The 15708-nt window shown below is 39.1% G+C and overlaps 1 long non-coding RNA gene across 1 annotated transcript; it reads left to right on the plus strand.

Moving 5' to 3' along the window:
- Positions 1–10678: 10678 nt before the first annotated feature.
- Positions 10679–11678, plus strand: LOC136664583 (uncharacterized). The gene is made up of 3 exons (XR_010795158.1): positions 10679–10799; positions 11326–11448; positions 11567–11678. It is a non-coding gene; the product is annotated as an uncharacterized lncRNA (long non-coding RNA).
- The last annotated feature ends 4030 nt before the right edge of the window (positions 11679–15708 follow it).

The following is a 15708-nucleotide window of genomic DNA, read 5'->3' on the forward strand; positions in this document are numbered from 1 at the left end:
TGGTGCCTTCAAGCGGTTTGCTCTAAGAGTGCGGGCGCTGGTAGGGATGCTTGCCCAGATCGGTGAGAGTGGTGGTGTTGAGCTTCATTGTGGGTCACACGTGACACGGTTGCTGTTGAAACTCCCACAGGATATGAGAGCAGAGTTTAAAAGATACCTGTACCCGCAGCGTATCCGCATTCCCAACCTACTGCATTTTGCTGAGTGGTTAAAGTATGAGCTAAAAATGCAGGAGGCCGTGTTTGAGACACTCAGTGGGATCGGAAAAATGGATGGAGACACAAAGAAAGAAAATCGCAGGGATCTGAAATTTAATCGACCTACCAGTATCCTCCATGGAATAGAAAAGCCTGAAGGCAATGTTTTGAGTAAGCCACTCCGGTCATCACCCATCAGATCAGGAGAAATACAGGTTTATTGCCCATACTGTTCCAATTCAGTACACTATTTAAATCAGTGTTCCAACTTCAATCAGCTGACTACAGAGCAAAGGACAGCATGGGTGAAAATGAACAAGAAGTGTTGGCGTTGTGGACGTGCCCATCGGGCAGCTGAGTGTCGACTTAAGACTACATGTAAGCAATGTAAAGGGAAACATCTAGACGCCCTCCATGATGTTAATGTTAAGCCTGCTGCTAATACCACTTCAAGCCCTGTAAGCAACACCAATGATGTGCTATACCTGGATCGACGATCAGGTGGCAGTTCAGTGATGTTAAAGGTCAGCAAGGTGATCTTACACAATGGGAAGCATTGTATGGAGACATATGCCATCTTGGATGATGGTTCTGAGCGCACAATCTTGCTTGCCACCGCTGCACAGACTCTGCAATTGCAGGGAAAGCCAGAAGACCTTACACTGAGAACAGTGCACCAAGACATGAGAGTGCACTCTGTGCCTCTGTGTCTTTCTCCATATCTCCTGCTTCCCAGCCACACAAGACTTTTAAGATAAGTGGTGCCTTCACAGCAGATCAGCTAGGTTTGGCCGAGCACACCTATCCAGTGAAGATGCTACAGAGGAAATACAAGCACCTAAAAGGGCTACCATTGCAAGCATTCAGCAAAGTACACCCTGTCATTCTGATTGGTTCAGATTATCCACATCTTATCACCTCAATTGAGCCAGTGCGCCTTGGCCCTCCTGGTGGGCCAGCAGCAGTAAAGACTAGGCTAGGCTGGACTCTTCAGGGGCCTACTAGATATGTAACGCATAATCTCCAACCAAGCCAGTGTTTGCATGTCTCTACTTCCTCCCCTTCTGCAGAGTTATTCCAGCAAGTTGAGAAGCTCTGGCAGCTGGATATTCTGCCTTATAAAAGTGAGACAATTGTGTCCCGCTCCAGGCAAGACAAAGAAGCCATTGCCCAGTTGGAAGAGAGAACTTTGCGGATGGACATAGAAGGGATTCAACGCTATGCCACCCCATTACTGCGGGTAAAGAACATGCCAAAGCTACAAGCACCAAAGGACGCGGTCTTAATGCACCTCCGCAGTACTGAGAGGCATCTAGCAAAGGACCCAGAGCGGGCAACAGCTTACTGTATAGAAATGCAGAAGCTGGAATGAGCGAGATACGTCACAAGGGTGAAAGAGGAGGAGGTTCAGAAAGGTGGTGAGTCCTGGTATATCCCTCACCATATGGTAACACATAATGGAAAGAACTGTATAGTTTTCAACTGCTCCTTCACCTATAACAGGCTTAATTTAAATAATCTGCTTCTTCCTGGTCCCACCCTAACATCAAGCCTACTTGGCGTATTGTTGCGCTTTCGAGAGCATCCCATAGCTATAAGTAGTGATATTAAAGGAATGTTCCATCAGGTTAGACTGCTGCCTGAAGATAGGTGCCTCCTTCGTTTCTTGTGGAGAGACTTACAGAGGGATGCACCCCTGGCTATTTATGAATGGCAAGTCTTGCCATTCGGAACTACCTGTAGCCCCTGCTGCGCAACATTTGCCTTGCAGAGGCATGTTTCTGACCACAGCAAGCCAGGGGAAGATGTAAGGGTGGCAGTAGAAAAATGTTTTTATGTGGACAACTGTCTTAGAAGTGTGCCCTCATTGACTGAGGCTAAACAGCTGGTGAACAAGCTACAGGCACTTTTGGCAGAGGGGGGATTTGAACTTCGCCAGTGGGCCAGCAATAACCCTGAGACCATTAACCACCTGGCAAAAGAGTTAAAATCAGAAAGTAGTGTACTGTGGTTGAATGAGTCTGAAACCAACCCACAGGAAGTAGCTTTAGGCCTTCGATGGTTCTGCCGTACCGATACCCTTGGTTACAAATGTCGTCTGCTGGATCCCCCTATGCCTACAATGAGAAATATCTATAGAGTCCTGGCAAGCCTCTATGACCCGTTGGGGTTCATCATTCCCTTTACAACGAGGGCGAAAATCCTGGTTCAGTACCTCTGGAGCAAAACTAGAGACTGGGATGATCCAGCTCTACCTGAAGATGCCATGCAGGTATGGATAGAATGGGAGAGAGAATTGACCAATTTGCTGCAGATATCCCTCCCCAGGATGCTATTCAAGCACACAGAAAGATAGTACAACATGTTCAAGAACAGTTCACATTTTCTGTGATTCATCGGAGCGAGCCTACGGTTCCGTTGCTTATCTGCGCACCGAGGACCAACATGGGCGGATTGAAGTGTCATTTCTCACTGCACGCTCAAGAGTGGCACCTAAGAAACAGCAGTCCATGCCAAGGCTGGAGCTCTGTGCTGCACTGACAGGTGCCCAGTTGGCCACCCTGCTGCAGAAGGAACTAACACTTCCCCTCCAGGACACTGTTCTGTGGACCGACTCCACAACCGTGCTTACATGGATAAAGTCAGAGTCTTGTCGCTTTAAAGTCTTTGTTGGCACAAGAGTGGCAGAGATCCAAGAACTAACTGGTCATTGTAGCTGGCGTTATGTTGATTCGGTTAATAATAAACTGGTAAAACTCTTCTGGCAATAGTTGAAGATGGCCGATGGAAGGATGGACCAGCATTTCTGTGTAAATCATTGGAGTCATGGCCTACCCAGCCGGATGCATGTGTAGTGCAAGAAGAGGTTGAACTACGAAAGCCCACTTTATGTATTTACACCATAAAAACTTCAGAAACCCCAATCCCAGATCCAGAACAGTTCAGATCATTGAGGGATCTGGTACATGCTGTTGTACTTTCCCGTCATGGGGCATCAGCGTATGGTCCGACTGCTGAGGACTACAGTGAAACAGAGCTGAGTGTCCTAAGGCTAGCACAGCAGGATAGCTTTATGGAGGACTATTCCCATTTAGCCGCTGGTAGACCAGTGCCATCCAACAGTCGACTCATTACTCTTTCGCCTGAGTATGATCAGACCACAAGATTGATTAGAGTTGGGGGACGATTGCGTCGTAGTGAACAAATAGAAAAGGTCACTGTCCATCCAGTAGTGTTGGATCCAACTCACAAGATCACCCGGCTACTCATCCATGATATAGATAAAGATCTACGACACCCAGGTTCGGAACGCATGTTTGCAGAAATCAGAAGGAGGTACTGGATTTTACATGGTCGAGAAGCTGTAAAAAGACATCAACATTCCTGCCCTGAATGCCAGAGGTGGAGAGCAACTCCGAAAATCCCCAAAATGGCCGACCTTCCCCCAGCACGGCTACGTTTGTTTAAGCCCCCTTTCTACTCCACAGGAGTGGACTGTTTTGGGCCTTTCACTGTAAAACTGGGACGGCGCACAGAAAAGAGATGGGGGATACTGTTCAAGTGCCTGACAACACGGGCAATCCACATTGATGTTCTGGCAACCATGGACAGTGATTCCTTCTTGATGGCCCTCCGTAGATTTATTGCTAGAAAAGGAAAACCTGCAGAATTGCTGTCTGACCATGGTACAAATTTCAAGGGTGGAGATAGAGAACTTCACAAATCATTCCACTCATTGCACCCTAACCTGAAGGAGAAGTTAGCTGCACACCAGATTAGCTTCAAGTTTAACCCACCTAGTGCACCTCATTTTGGAGGCATCTGGGAAAGGGAAATCAGGTCAGTAAAGGCAGCCCTGTATGCCACTGTACAACCCCATGCAGTCTCAGAAGAGGTGTTACGGACTGTATTAATCGAGGTGGAAGGTATTCTAAATTCCAAACCACTTGGGTATGTGTCCAGCGATGTTGCTGACGCAGATCCAGTAACCCCGAACCTTTTGTTAATGGGGCGGCTTGATCCAGCACTACCCCAAGCAGTTTATGAGGAGTCAGATCTACTTAGCAGTAGAAGGTGGAAACACTCACAGATACTCGCAGATCAATTCTGGACACATTTTATCAGGCATTACCTCCCAAATCTCCAAACTCGTACAAAGTGGCAGAAGGATACTCCAGCACTGCAAACTGACAATGTCGTCATGGTGATGGACCCTCTTCTACCAAGAAGGGATGTTGGCCTGTAGGTCGAGTCACAAAAGTACATTCTGGAGCCGATGGACGCATCAGGATGGCGGAAGTTATGGTAAATGGCAGATATTATCAGAGACCTGTAGCCCGTCTCATCATACTCCCTGCTATCCCAGAAATGGACTCAAACCCATTTAACCCTTCTAATGATGACAAATTTGGCGGGACAAATTTGGGGGCGGCTGTTACAAAGGGTTAAAGATTTGGCTCAAATTTAAGAGCTGATTGGCTGCCCCGAAATCACATTCTCAGTGCATGCACCCTTCATGGCTCCACTTGTTTAGCCAATCAGAGTGCTAGTTTAGGGATGCTAGCTGAGAGGGCTCAGTAGCGGTTTAAATAAGTCAAGGAGTGGACCTATGTTGGTGGACTGAAAAGGACTTTATCGTTGTGTGGAGTATTTGTGGACACTTCTTTCTCTAACTGTGTGTGTTCATATACCTGTAAGTATTATTACTGTTGTCATCCAGCTCATTTAGATAATTGAGCTCATTTGATAATTGAATAATTTAACTCTGTAACTGAATTGGTAAAGAAAAAACAGTTAGTGTGTGCTTAATGTTATACTAGTCATTTAGTATTACCTATATTTGTTATAATGTTTATTGTATGTATATTAGGTATCGTTTAGTTGACATGTAACTTGTATAATAATTAGTAAGTTGTTATAATGAAAGCAGTTAAAAGGCATAAGTGAAATAGGGCTGGTGCCCCTTCAGCTACATCATTGTTTAATGCCTATAATTGTTAAGAAATCTCTCATTGTAGTGTGTACCGTAATTAGCCGTTTAGTTTGAGTGACTGAAAATGTATATGTTCCTTATTGATATTAAGTATTGTCTGTATGTGTTTCTTTAAGAACCACACATACACCCGCCACTACAAAGGTGTACCAGGACTACATTACGACAGTATCCACAATTTATTCCATATGCTCCATCATTCCACCTGCTGTAATAAAGAGAATTATTGGATTACATCATCTAAGGCATTTTAATCAGATGCACCACAGCGGTTTCTAACAATTTCTTACCAGACAACTAGCCCTTCAAAACACAATCCAAAGTTCTTAATCTCATCTCATGCTTGTTTGTGTAAGTTCAGCTGGTAACCTGTTTGAGCTTCACATCTGGGGAGGAGGAGGAAGCAGAGAAACAGTTTTAAAACTGTATTGAAACTGTATTGTAGTTCCCGTTTTAAATGCCCTCACTGATCATACTTTTCAAAAATTCATTTCCATATTCAAAAAATGAGTGCAGCAGGTGACCTTTTTCCCCATGTTATCAATGGATATTTTGGTCAGATGTCCATCTTTATGCTAACAAATATTTTTTTATATAAGTTGGATAAAAAAAAAATCAGTTGGAACACCTGAATAAGCATTTTGTGTCTTTCTGCAAAAAGATTATTAAAAGTATTTATATGTTTTAGTGTATCATTGTCTTACACAGGTCAAAGGAACTTACTTTCTCAAACTGCAATCTGACCTTGTAGAACAAGAACACAGTAGAAAGCTCTAAATGCAGTAAAATGACCATAAAATCAATTGTGGTCACAGAAGGACTGTGATCTTCACAACAACAACCTTTTACACTATGCTAATAGAACTTTAACAGTGAGCAGAATCTCAAGATTGTGAGTGTCTGTCTATATTCCCTTGTGTCAAGACATAACTTCAGATCTGTTTGAACTTCTCAGAAGTGGGTACGGATATATACCACATCTCTATCCACCTTCATCAAATGGAAATATCTGAATCAAGTGTCTAATCTAACCACAAGAATTCCAGCACACCCTGTCATTGTGAGAATTTGAGAACAATCCCCAAATGTGCATCAACCATCCAAGACCAGGAGTCCAATAGAGCCCAACCTCATTGTCGCTTTGATCCATATCACTCAGCACGATTGTAGCCAATGCCGGCAACTGTTAACAACCATAACTATTTTGATAGCAAAGAAGCATGCATTTCCAAAGTAATTACTCATGTGGATGAAACCACATCCCATTCTTTGACAAACACAAATTAATCATTACTGCGTCAATCTGTTTTAAACAAAACATGATACACAGAATGCTTTATGAGCTAAAGAAAAACAAACCCTTAGACATGAATGCATTCCCAAAGAAAATCTTCATACGGTCATCATCATCATCCGGTATGTGCTGTGATTTTGTTGACTTGTGTGTGTGGTGTGTCACTTTTTGTGTGTAAGAATTAAAATGCAAATTATTATATTCAAAGACAAAGAAGAAATGTCACTGAACAAATTGATGGTATTGAAGCTAAGAGGAGCTTGGGTCCAGAGAACTTAGTGACATTTCTGCATACAGTTGAATATGGTTAATGCCTTGCATAACAGACTTCTCAGATTTCATTTACATTTTCATTCTACAGCACATCTTTGATTGCAAATTTTGAACTTTTGGTAGATGTTCAGTGCTTATTGTGTAATGAGTTAAAACAGTAAAAATAAATATTTTTAAAAATCTCTTATTTATTTTTTCTTATTGTCTTATTTTGCTATTCTGAAGAGTGTTGCAGGCATTTAAACATTTAAACAGGTCCAACATTTAAAACATCTATTTGGTCAGTAAAACATTGAAAATGCTTTCTTTGCATTTTGTCAGTAAGATTCACCAGTGTTAAATCAACACTATTAGTGTTAAATTAACATGGTTAGTGTAATAATTAAGCGCTCTCAGTGTTAACACTAATAGTGTTGATTTAACACTGGTGAATTTGTTGAGTGATGTCACGTTATTTGCTTCTCTCTCCTTTCACTCCTACCAGCACCATACACATATTTCTTTAAATCTATAAAAAGAAATTGAGTTTTGCAAAATTGATTGATCAATGGGACCTCATACATACACAATGAGAAGAATAAATGTTACATTGTATGTTCAGTCATAGATTACAGATAAATCTATAAGTGGTCTCACACCTATAAAAAACATGCATTTAAGTAAAAAGTCAGTAATTATTAATAAGGATTAATAAACTATTACTGCCGTAAGAGCTTCTACTGTTATGAGGAGGCTTGACAGTAGTTGAATAAACATTTCAATGAGTATTTTATGGCATTCAAATAAACACAGTAAAAAATACGGTGTTAAAATTTCAGAGTTAACTTATTTAAACCTAGAGTGAGTATATGTAACACCATGGAGAATATAAGTGCTCCAATGCTGGAGTTAAAACACAGTGTTAAGAATCTTAAGGAGTGCAGTGAAAATTCTAATCCACAGAGTGATAAATTCGCGCCATATTTCTGTGCGGTCCTGCTTGCTGGCTGACGGATCATTTTGTCCAACATCTTCAAAGTGCTACAGTTTGGTAAGTAACTCATGTTCTAAACCGTAAGTCGCGTTTTTTTTCCCAACTTGAGATGATTTTAGAGTTGTATTTATGCTAATTGGGATCATATTTAAGTCTTATGTTGTCGTAGTGTCGCGGTGAAGTTTTCCATTAGCCGTTTAGCAGCACAGTTGTTGGACATTTTATGTAGAAAAAAGTGTCATACAAATGACATTATATCTGGTTAGATGCTTCCCATATTAAATTACTTAAACTGTGCAGCTATATACAGTTTAGTGTGTGGTTACACCTTAAATTATGAGCTCTGCCCCACCTTAAATGATGCAGCAATTTAGCTAGATTTTAGCGGTAATCTCCACATAAATGTAACCCTAGTATTTATATTCGAATGCCCACTCGTACTTTAAAATGTGTGGAAGTTACATCCTGAGTCTCGTCCCACCTTAAATGGTGTAACAGTTTACATTTTATTATTATGTTCCTCCTTAAATGGTGCAGTAAACATATTCAAGTGGCCCCTCACACATTACAACATGGGGTTATCAAGATTCTGAACCGCGTTCCACATTAAATGGCACGGCAGTTTACATTTTAGAGCCCAGGTCCACCTTAAATGGTGCCGCAATTAGCTATATTAGCTATCTAGCGTGCTCAAAGTTCCTGTCTGAACCTCGGTCTACCTTAACGCCATGGGTACATTCTGTTGATTGTATGGTCCACCTTAAATGGGGCACCGTTTACATTTAGACGCATTTTTTACGTTTATGTGTTGTCCTTTATGCTCATGTTATCTCCGAGCTATTGACATAAACAGGCCTCTGAAAACGGTCTATGTAGCAAATGTATTTCCACAAAATAGTGGTTTACGATGTTATTTTATTTCGTTTATAACGTTAGATTACTGATTTACTGTTAAACATAAAACCTAACCCAAATATGTGTTACTGTGTAAATCTCATATTAAAACTTACACAGCTTTATATAAGGCAGACATGAAAATACTGTGTAGTGGGTGTTAATTTAATACGTCTTTTCCCGCCTTGCGCCCAGTGATTCTGGGTAGACCCACAGCGACCCTGAACTGGATAAGCGCCTACAGACAATGAATGAATGAATGTTCTTATAAGGAACTTTAAGGTGGTGTTTTCATTCATTCATTCATTTATTAATTTATTTTCTAGCATTGTATTTGGCCTATACAGCAATGTTTTTCTTCAATTGTTTCGACTGTGTTATTGATGTTAAAATTAATTTTTTAATTTATTTTACAGAAGCAGTATGTTGCTGCGAGTTCAGTTTGGGGGAGAGCAAAAGTATGTTAAGCTCTCTGAGCTAACATTCAGTTCATTCTTGAAAGAAGGTATGTACATTAGCTTGACGTTCCAACTCAAGAAATCATTTAGTTCACAAATGTTTTTCTTTGTGCTTTATATTTTCAATTATAGGAGTATATAGTCAAATTAGGATGGACTACGCCTTCCTTATATTTCATCAGTAATTTGTAAAAGACAATATTTGTGGATCCTAGATTCAGTGATTTAACCTTAACTATAAGTGGGTGGTGTTTAATGATGCCTCAGGCTGGTGAAGTTGTGGCTCTAAATACAAACAACAGAAATGCCAAACTAATTGACCAGAACACAATTTCTGCAACTTTGTTTTTTTTTCCAGTGCTCCTAAAATTCAACATACCAGAAAGAAGACAGCTGAACATGAAGGTATATGACCAATCTGACACAGAAGTTGACTCAGAGGTTTTTGAAGAAATTGCAAAGGAATCACCTGGAACCTTCCATGTCACTCTGTGCAGTGAAGAACTTGGTAATCATTCAGACTCTTAGGAGATTAATGTATTATTAAGATGAAAGGTATAGGTTAATAAATCAATACTTAAAATATAGATGGAAAATATGGTTAGAAATTGTTAAAAATATAGAAAGGTGTGATGTAATATTTCTATTTTTGTATGCTTTCATAACACACAGGCACCTCTCAATCATCATCATCATCCTCTGTAAGATCTGATGACACAGTCACTCTGAACTTAACAGTGTGTGATCCTCATGAAGAGGCAGTCACTTTTGAAGAAGGCCAGCCTAAAAGGCCTTGCCGAATAAACTGTAAGGCAAAAGCGGTAGGTAGAAGCCTAATCTCAATTATGTTTTATATGGTGGGTTGTGTTCTTCAGCTAATTATTTTCCAATTTACTTTTTACATTTTATTTGATTTTACTATTACTAAAAATACAATATTATTCTAATTACAGCTGATTGAAAATGTCCTGTCTTCAAAACCTGGTGGTGAACGGATTATTCAAGAGTACGGAAAAAACAAAACTTTGACAGATGCAACCAGAAGACAGATGATAAACATACTTGCTGCTGAGATGACAGAAACACATGGGTAAGCATTAAGTGTATGATTAGTGTAAAGATATATTGTCAGTATTTTACAATTAGTAATTATTTTTAGAGCATTGTTTGATGCCAAATTTGTATGATTGTATATTTACTTAATTAATAAACCTTTACTAGGACCCCCCCCCCCTTGGAATATTTATATTGTGTATTCATGTATGCTTATGTGTAATTATATAGGACCATTACTACGATCCAGAGTGTGGGTCAGGATACCTGGCATGGCGATTGAAGACCATACAAAGAAAAACTGCAGAGGAAAGAGGTGCCTCAGGAGTCAGATCCCCCAAAGGTAAGTTTACATCTGTTACACTTTACTAATAAAATTGTGATATTATGAGCTGTGAGTTGTGCAGGCTATAGTCTATGAAATTTTCCTCTGTCCTAAGTTGGTGGTCCAGGCCATAGTCAACAACCATTTACCAGTGAGGAATCGGCAAGTGGTGAGGATGTAGATGCAGCCATTGCTGTTTTGAGATACTCTGCCGATGAAGACACTATCCGGGCAAAGATGGAAACTACCTTCATTTATCGCCAAGCATTGATCAATGATGCAGAAAAATCAACAGATGTCTTTTCGGTCTTCCCACGATTTCTAGACACACCAGGACTGGTATATAATTTTACAACACTACACCACAAAAATACTCAGTATTGTCTCAATCAGAAAGTATAACTCATTTACATGTCTTACATTGTTGCACTGAAGATAGAACAAGACTTCAGACTTATGTTTGGTGAGGTTACAGCCAACAAGTTTCTGGAGAGATGGCCAACAACATTTAAAACAAAAGTTATTGAGGGAAGCCATGGCCTTGCATCAACCACAGAGCTCCTGGATTTAATGCAAAATTCTGAGTCAAAATGTTGATTTTCAGAATGGTACGAATAGTGAATTATCTTCTTCTACACTTTCAGAAAAAGGTTCAGTGTGGTGGTAATCTCAAAGGTACATATTCAGTACCTTTGGTTAGGCAAGGTACACTTACACTGCATAGCTTTTAATGACCAATAATGTACCGTACATTTTTTTTCCTGAAAGTGTATGTGCAAAATATGCATTTGTGTAATTGTGCAAGTTCTCAGTTAAAGGTATTGGTGGTATTATGTCAACTTGACATTGGTTTATTGATCTGTAGGCTGGGACAGTGATATGTCTGCTCTCTTGCTGCTGCTACATCTGCTACCACCATCAGCACAAGGCAGAAAGAGGCCGGGAAAAATGTTTGCCTCTCAAGCAGTCAGCTCATCAGATTCCAAAAGTTAGTTTTAAAAGTTGTTTGAAATTTATGTTCCATCAGCTCAACCTCATGAACAGTGGTGATGTGGTGCATCATCAGAGATTAGTCACTAAATATTTTTATTAAAAATCTCTTGTAGGTTGGAACCAGTGTGCAGCAGCATCTCGATAGCATCACCCAAAGCAGACAGCCTTATTTTCTTGCCGTGGGATCCACAAAGTGCAGCATCCATTCCTACTTCATTGTGATCGACAATCATGCACTTCCATGCATGGCGACAGGTTCAGTGGGAGCTTTTGACAAACTCTTTAAGGCACATTTTGTCTTTGGTACATCGTACAATTCATGCCTAAACAATGTTTTCACTTTTGTGCAAACAACCATCTACAACATTGACATAGGGGAAACAAAGGAGACTCCTAGGGATGCAGAATTAAGAGCTAAAATGATGTGTTAGAGAATAATTTTTGAGGAGAAACCATGAGATGTTTTCAATGTAAAAGTGACCATGAAAGTCCAAACAGCCTCATCAAACACCTTAAGGTAATTCATGGACTCTGTACAGGGAGGACACTATATCTCAAATGTGGTCAAGTGGGATGTTCCCGTTCTTTTGGTAGCTTTTCTGGTTTCAGAAAACATCTTAACAAGTGCCATGTAAGCAGTTTATTAGATGTGTAGAAGATGGTTATTTTTCAAATCCCCAGAGTACCCTCAATATATGTAATGACACACATGTTGAAGTGTCATTTGAAAATGTTGAGTCAGAGCTTTGTTTGCCAGACATTGTAAATAGTTGTGCATCCGTAATTACTGATCTAAAAGCAGCAGGTGTAAGTCAAAGTTTAGTAAATTCAGTTGTGGATTCCATGGAGAATATTGTCCAAGATATCCATCAGCATGCTAAAGAAACATGAAGCATGTGTTTTGTGATGAAAGACAAACCGAAATGTGCAAGAAGGTTGAGGCATGTTTTGAGGAGAAAGAATCCTTTCACTATTTTAAGTTCTGAATACAAACGATCAATTTTTAGCAGGCAAGTGGAATATTGTAGAACCCGTTGAATGTGTAATTGGTTCAAGATTTGACACGACGAAACAAAAAGACTACTTATGATCAGGTAGTAGTTCAAGACAAATTCATGTATGTTCCACTTTTGTCTACTTTGCAGTCAATATTTAAAAGTCAGCATGTTGTGGAAATGTTGCAAAGTACAGGTACCAACAACTCAGGGCTCAGAGATATTTGTGATGGATCTTTTATTAAGAGTCACCCTCTGTTTTCAGTAGAAAAACACACTGCAGATTCAGATGTTCTATGATGATTCTGAGGTTGCAAACCCACTGGGATTCAAGCGGGGTATTCACAAATTGGGTGCTATGTATTTTACTTTATGGAATTTTTCTCCCAAAATGGAATTCTTGTTTGGCTAATATACACCTGTGTGCCTTATTTCATGTTCAAGATATTAAAAGGTATGGTTTTAGTGAAATTATTGCTCCTGTTGTTCGAGATATTAAAGTTTTGGAAAGTGAAGGTATTGAGATTCCTTTATATGGTGGTTGTGTTCGTGGTAGTGTATTACAGGTTACGGGCGATAATCTGGGTTTACACAGTTTATTTGGTCTGGTGGAGTCTTTTAGTGCAAGGTACTGCTGTAGGTTTTGTTTAGCAGAAAAAGATGACTTTCAGACAGAATTTTCTGAAGATTCTTCCAAGATAGTGTTGCGCACAAGAGAAATTCACACTTCTCACTGTCAAGAAATGACAAGGAAAACAACTCTTCCTTATGTTTTTGGTGTGAAAATTTCATGCTTATTAAACTCATTGCAGTATTTTCATTGATGTGATGCATGATGTTTTAGAGGGTGTGGCCCAGTTCGAATTGAAGTTACAGTTTGAATATTTGATGGAAAAACATGTAACATCAGGAGAATTACAATTAAGAATACAGAGTTTTAATTACGGATTTATGGAGAGAAACAATAGACCAGTATCGGTGGGATCCTATGATCTGGGACTGAATGCAGTTCAGTCATGGTGTCTACTGAGAAATGTTCCTCTTATCTTTGGAGATTTAGTAAATTCTGCTGACCAGCACTGGGAACTACTTCTTTTATTACTTCAGATATTTAACATCATATTCTCTCCTGTTTTATCTCAGGGTCTGTGTGTTTTTTTTTTTAAGCATTTGATTGTGGATCACCATAAACTGTTCAAGAAGTTGTTTCCTCAGAAAAAACTTTTACCAAAGCACCATTTTCTTATCCATTATCCCCGCTGCATCCAGAAAATTGGACCTGTACTCCATGCATGCGGTATGAAGGTAAACAAAATTTTTTCAAAAAAAACAACTCAAATCTTTTAAAAATATTACCAAAACATTGGCAAGAAAGCATCAGTATCATATGGCATACAGTTGGCAGTCTTCAGCAACTTTTAGTTGCTTAGACATTGGTCCAGGTAAAATGGTGTCTTTGAACATGGTAAAAGGAGGTTCTGGAATTGACATGGCAATGCAGGTGTCCAGTAGCGCTCAGGTTATGAAAGTGTGTTTGGCTAAATATCATGGATATGTTTATCACCCACACTTGGTTTTCTGTGGCAAAGTTGAATCTGATATGCCTCTGTTTTATCAGATTGATTCTGTTCTGATTTTACACAGAAGATTGTTGCTGATTACCATGCCTTTAGTTACTGTAGCTTTGCAAGAACATTTCCATGCATATGAAGTGACCAGGCAAAAAAATGATTTTGTTTTCTTTCATGTCGATAACCTGCATTATCATAGGCCTTTTGACATACAAATGTCATATGAACTGAATGACACAGCTCTATTTGTTGTCCCATATTGCTTTCTCTGGTGAGCATGTGATTTGTCATTTTGATACTGATCTCAACATTATAGGCAAGGTGAGCATGGGCAGCAGGATTTGTCATGTTTGTTCAATGTTATGACCATTACAATAAGTGATGGTACTGTTATCTTGTGTTATTGGTTTTGTTTGATTTTGATATTAATTACATCACATGTAATTTAAGTTATTCATTCATTCATTCATTCATTCATTATCTGTAACCGCTTATCCAATTCAGGGTCGCGGTGGGTCCAGAGCCTACCTGGAATCATTGGGCGCAAGGCGGGATTACACCCTGGAGGGGGCGCCAGTCCTTCACAGGGCAACACAGACACACACAGTCACTCACACCTACGGACACTTTTGAGTCGCCAATCCACCTATTAACGTGTGTTTTTGGACTGGGAGGAATTAAGTTATACAGTATAATGCAATTAATATTTAAGAATTACACTTTAGAGAGGAAGAAATGCACTAAATGCAACCACTGTAGTGTTAAATATAATTACATATTTAAGTGACAATTTATAACACTTTCAATTTAAATTAACTCTGAACTGTGTAATTATTTTACTATATGCAGTGTGATTAATTAACACTGTTAAATATATTTACATATTTGGGTGTTAAAGTTAACTAAATTTTTAGTTGGATTTACTCTTAAAATATGACACTATCCATAGAGTAAATGTAACACTATTTTTGAGTGGGTCCAAATGTTATCTGAAATGGAGTTAAATTCAACTCTATAGGTGTTAAATTAACACTTTATTTTTTACTGTGCACGAGCATTAGTGAAGTCAGGTAGTGATTATGGATTATTAGTTCTGCCTCATCACTCTGATTGAGTTCCATCAGTCCAGATAATGCAGTTAATGCTCCACTGTCCAGTTGTATCCCTCCTTTATCGGCTTCTGCAAGAAATTAGCATAAAAGTATAAATAAGCAATCAGGTGGGTGTATGGACCAGTGCTCTAGGTTCTAGGATTAAACAATTTAACAAGCTTGAATAAAGAAATTTTAAACCAAAACGTTAATGAGGTAGAAATAATGCGTTTGTTTTCAGTATTCATCAAGAACAATTTTACAGCTTGTTTTGAACTAAAATCACAACAAACAAAAACTTGCAAGAAGTAAAAACAGAAAAACCCAACCTAATTTATTTTTAATTGTATATTTACACCTCTTGAATGTAAAGGTTCTGTTAGTTTGTTTCACAACAGTTATCACAATACACAATCTGTATTTCCTATGTTTGAACTCTTTTTAGTTAGAAGGATTAAATTTCAGCTATTTTCTATGCATAGGTTAAGAGTATACTGAGATTAATTTACATGGTTTATTTTTTAAGCTCTATACTTTTAGGATTCAAATAGGTTTTCATTAATATTTAGAAATCTTTCACATTAACTCAATTAAGCAT

The sequence above is a fragment of the Hoplias malabaricus genome, chromosome 13 (genome assembly GCF_029633855.1).
Source record: "Hoplias malabaricus isolate fHopMal1 chromosome 13, fHopMal1.hap1, whole genome shotgun sequence".
NCBI lineage: Eukaryota > Metazoa > Chordata > Actinopteri > Characiformes > Erythrinidae > Hoplias > Hoplias malabaricus.